Source organism: Citrus clementina, unplaced genomic scaffold (assembly GCF_000493195.1).
Source record: "Citrus clementina cultivar Clemenules unplaced genomic scaffold, Citrus_clementina_v1.0 scaffold_1, whole genome shotgun sequence".
In the NCBI taxonomy this organism is placed as follows: domain Eukaryota; kingdom Viridiplantae; phylum Streptophyta; class Magnoliopsida; order Sapindales; family Rutaceae; genus Citrus; species Citrus x clementina.
The window spans coordinates 16,060,736-16,066,507 of NW_006263303.1; positions in this window are offsets into that span (position 1 = coordinate 16,060,736).

Sequence of the window (5,772 nt, forward strand, 5' to 3'; positions counted from 1 at the left end):
CAGACCATCTGTTATTTTCATCAACAATTCCACTGATCCAATTTTTCCTTTTCCGAGCTGAAGCTTTGGAATGGAAAAACTTGGTGTTTTTATCCCCTTCTTGCAGCCATACAGCTCTAGACCTCTGTCTCCAATAGATCTCTTCATCTATGAGCAAATCATCTATTTGTCTTTCCAAGAGCTTTACTTGATCGCCACTGCTATGATGATTGTTGTTGTCCTTATAGGTTTTCAATTCAGCCAACAACTTCTTTAGCGTCTTCTCTCTCCCTCCAAAAGCTTGTTTACTCCAGAGTTTCAATTCAGCCAAAGACTCATTCGCTGCCTTTTTAAAAACAGTAACATGGTCTGTATCTTTCCACATTCTCTTGTACTGCCATTCAGTAAACACAATTTCTTTACATTTCTCATAGGGACTTTACATGTCTTCATAGTGAGTTCTTTGGAAAACTCGTTTACTGGACTTTGTATTTTTTCCTTTCTCTTCTACCGAAAACAAAATTGGGTTATGATCAGAAGTCCAAGTCTCCAAAGTCTCAGCAGCTGGTTCCTGAAAAAGACTTCCCCAAATCTTACAGCAAAAGAACCTATCTAATCTTTCCTCGACCAAGTGAGTTCAAAATCTCCTGTTTGACCAAGTAAAAGGTCGGCCTTTGCACCCTAAATCTATCAACCCACAGAATTTTACTGCTTCTCTAAACTCATTTACAGCAAGCACACTCCTATCTTTCTTTCCAATCTTCTCCTTCAGGTGTAATATCTCATTAAAATCTCCAAAACAAAGCCACGGCAGGGAGGAAAGACCAGCTAACCTTCGCATCAACGTCCAAGTATGTTGTTTTTGATCTGATTCAGGGTGCCCATAGATTCCTGTACATCTCCAGTAGCTACCATTTTCAACATGAACCACTGCATCTATATAGTGTCTACTGTAAGATTTAATATCCACCACAACCTCCGAAATTCATAACAAAGCCAGCCCACCACTCAAACCATTTCTACTAACAGCTAAACAATTCTCAAATTTTAAAGCTTTACCTTTATCTTGCATTTGCCTAGACAGCAGCTTCATTTCACAGAGAAACATAATCTGTGGCTTGTGCAACTGGAGAATTTTTTGAGCTTCACGGAATGCTCGGTCATTCCCCATCCCCCGAGCATTCCAGGATACAATCCTCATGGCTGTTGGCGAGGCTGGCACCCAGCCTCCGCCGTTAATTCCTCTGTGTTTGTGACTGTCATCTCCACTTATCTTGTTTGCTGCATTTCCAGTTCCCACTTACCCTTTGCTTCTGGCGCGCAGCTTTCGGTTTGAAACTCACCGCTTTGTCTTTTTCTTTTTGAATCTGGGCTGCCCCCGTTAAAATCTCCATTAAACCTTTTAAGGCTCTTTACTCTCTCAACATCCACTGGAGTTCGCTCAATAGCTCTTGCTTGCAGCTTCCATTTACGTTTTTTAATTTTTTTCTGTGTTGCGTAAGTTCTAGCAGTTTCTCCCAGGCCTGATTCAACATAAGCTTCGTTTGGGCTTTTCCTAACTTGGGCTTGGCTTTCTTGAGAGTACTGAAGCTCTTTTTCTTTTTCTTTTTCATTTTTATTTGGCTCATTTCCACCTCTCAATTCCCGCTCATTTGCATTTTTTATTCCTGCTACACTACCCCAGGCTTCTGTTTCAGGTTCAGAAGCAGCTGGGCACACCAGCTTTTGGCCACTTTTTTCTGACAATTTTGAGAAAACCGCCCCATCACCCTTTGGACTACCTACATCTGAATCGGGTTGATGTCGGGTTGACCCGCCTTTACTTTCTTCTTCACTAATTTTGTTCACCAGTTGCAGCTTCCTCACTACATTTTCCTGAGCTTTTGGCTGGGGCTGTACATTACGCCTTTGATTATCATCATCCATCTTCCATCGTTCTTTCCCTTTATTCAGCTTTAGTTTTTCTGCATTTGTAAGTGCTTTCAACCGTGGTCCATATGCCATCTCATCTCTAGTTTGACCTTTATACTGGTTACACTCTCTAAATTGATGCCCAACACAGCCACAAACAAAGCAAAAATCCGGCAGTTTTTCGTATAGGACCGGCATAAAGATTTCTTTCTTTTTTTCATCCCCTTTTTTGGCCTCACAACTTTCTTTTTCCATGTCTCCAATCTCGACTACTTTTTCATCCTCCTCTGGTTCCAAGCTTAAAATCTTTACTAGGGGTTTTGTTACATCAACCGAGACTCTTAGCCTTGCATACTTGCGTATGCACTCTCCTTCGGCATTGGTACCCACTTCCTCCACCTTTCCAATTTCTTTCCCAAATTCTCTTATTGTTTCCTCATTCATACACATAATGGGAATATTATGTATTTGAACCCAAAAAGATGCATGAGAAAAGGACTGCTTTGTTACCTCTCCCAGGCTAGTTGGTTCAATCAAAACCATTATAACTCTATCGAAGTGCCATGGACCCCTTGTTAAGATTCTTTTCTTGTCCGCTTCCGTTGCAAACTTGAACATGAAAATGTTATCTCCCAGCTCCTCGATCCTTACTTCTCTCACTGTTCTCCACACCTGAGACATGGCTGACCTTAACCCTTCTAAGTTTACTTCTCTATTCTATAGCACCTTCCCCATTAAGCATCCAGCAACAATCTTTTCTCCTTTCAGCTTCATATGTCCTCTGAAGGTCACTTTTTCCCTTGTTTCTCCATTCAAGGAGATTCCTTTACATCTTCGGATCAACTCTTCTGTATCCATCTTTTGGCTTCAGCAGCTAGGAGAAGAAAAGGCCTCTCACCCAGGCTAAAGAAAACTCCTATGTCGTGGCTGACTGAAAACTTTGCTATTTTCATAGACTTTTGGAGAAAAACCAAAAAGCAGAAAAAACAGTTCCCCGAGATTGACTTGGGAAAAAGACAGCAAAAGTACAGATAAAGATAATAAAACAAGAAATTTGAAGATAAGAACCCAACTTCATGCGGGTAACAACAAGAGCCACGAGGGCTCACGTTTTAACTCCCATTCTGTTCTTCAGAGAAGAAAGAGGGAGAGGGATATGGATCTTGTTTGTGGGGATTCTATGATATGCATTTCATAGGTGAATCAATCTCTATTATTCACAAAGTCACCTCACAAAAACAAGCTCAATAATATTTTTTAGCTGAACAAAAATCAGACGGAAACACTATATTATAGGTTTGAGTAACTTTTAGATATCTCAAATTTCATCCTAAATGATATGGCATCTAGTATGTGATGTGTTATTATTATTTTTTTTTTTTGTTAACATTTTTGAAGCAAGAACAATATTATTAATCATATTTAAAGGAGTTTATAACTTAGGGGGTATAAAGAATCTAACCAAAACGATAAAAAAAAAAAAAAAGTAGAAAAAACAAACAGAACAAAAGATCAATGCGCAGCAACAACAAATGCAAAATCTGACAAAAACGTCGCTTAATAAAACCAGTAGGATTGAAGGCCATGAGCATCTCTATAAAGAAAAGATAAAATCTCAACAGGAGCAGCATCCCTCGAGATAAAATCATCCACTTTAGAACCCACGCTAACCATCATTTTTGCAGCACCATTACTTTCTCGAAACATGTGATATATCATTTATTGAATAATCAATAATTTTATATAAAATCTAAGTAAATTAATTTTATTATTATCTTATTTAATAAATGAATGTCATATTATTTTACATACATTTAAAATGTGTAGCATTATTTAATAGATTTTGTGTTATAGATTGAAAAGATTTATGTTTCATATTGCAAAAATCTCATCTCACCTGTGCGCGGCGCGTGCGGGCATGTGCATGTGAGTTGTGGGACATCAAAGTTAAAAGGCAAAAGATTGAAAGAAACAGTATCACTTATCAGGCCAAAAACGAGCGTGAAGAGCCGTTGGGTGTTTGCCAATTCAATGTCCCACACAGCACGGCAAATCAATGAGTATTACTCACACTCTCCTTTTCTTGAACAAGCCACGCACAGCTACGGCCAGAAAGTTGCATTATTCTAGCATTTCTTTCTGACTAAATATATTCCTACCACACATATACCAACCATGTGTCTAAATTAACCCCACATCATAATATATATTCCTACCACACATATACTATACAGGCATTTGTATGGTACAGCCCAAAAATCCATTTCCACTAATATGTTCGGAGAAATCTATCCTCATTCAAAGGAATTAAATCTTATGAAACTTGAATTCATGCGCTCAACCTATGTTAGGGCGTAAGTACCATTGGGCTATAAGCCTAAGTAGCAATTTTATTCTTATTGATTCATCATGGTTCAACGGTCCAATTGATACAATAATATAGATGGATAAAGGGAACATAATCAATCACTATAATTTTGGTCATGATACTTGTCATATTTAAGCATAATAAATTCATAATGGCAAATTCTTATCAAAATACAAGATATAATCGTCTTGAATTTGGCTCGTAATGGTCGATTTGGTGAAAAGAAAAAAAGGGTAATAATGTGATGCTAAAATCTTCACCTCAATCTGGGAAAAATAGTATTTCAAATCTATTACTACTGTGGAAGCGAAGATATTAAAAAAAAAAAGCATAATGAGAAAGTTAAAATTTCACTTTTATCTATTTATTACGCAACAAAAATATAATTTAAATCAGAATATGAATAAAAAAAAAATGAACATAGCCAATCACCATAATTTGAGAATTTCTTACATATATTTATCTACTATAATGGACATGTCATAATGAAAATGATTCTTGTCATATATATACATATTATAATGGTCTTTGTTTTGTCTATATCTATACATCTTGATTGATAAAACGATTATAATGTGTGATCATTATTATAAGGAAAGTTTTATATGGTTAGCTACTAAAAAGGTAGTTCATGAGTTGAGAGTTATCATAATTAACTATATAGTTAATCCAAAAATTATTTTCGGTAAATATAATTATTTTCTTAACATCATGTGCAAATTAGTTTTTTTGTTTGATCTTGTCAAGCGAGAAGATTATATGGACATCATGCATGCTTCAATATCATATAGAAACCTATCTAATTCATCCTCAAAAGTGAACTAGTAAGTTTATGGTTAAAGTTAAAGCTCCTCTTAAGTGCAGATGCTACACTTTATAAATTATAGTCATTTATCGAGTTATAAAGGAGTTGTATAGAAGTGTGTAAGTTTTTTACAACAATGTAAAGGATTAAGTCCGACCTTAAGAATGATTATCTAAGATTATGTACTTTGTCCAAGAATTATTCTCTATGATATTATGTCAAAGAAAATCATTTAAAGAGGCAAGTACATTAATCACATATGAAATGAAAATGAAAATCATTTAAAGTACTTTTATGGTATCAATCAAATATCAAAACATAGAAGACAAGGACATTAATTACCCATCCAAAAGCACTTTGAACTCCAATATACAGTCTAAACAAATGAGACCGATGTGATTTGCAGTACACAAATATGCTTTAATCAATGGACACCCCTAATTCCCATGCCGCTGATTGATTTAACGCAAGTTATTACCAAATTCTGCAAAAACATAAACACTTTTAACTGAACAAACATTACCATTTTCTTTATCGCTTATTTCAAGTGAATATTTCTCCATCAAACAGTCTTAATAAAACAATACAGAAATATAGGACACCTGTTTTTCAATAATACAATAAATGTAAACCCAGAGAAAATAACATGGCCACAACAAATGAATTAAAGTAGAAATTTTTTGAGATAAAGTAGCTCCATTTGCACGCT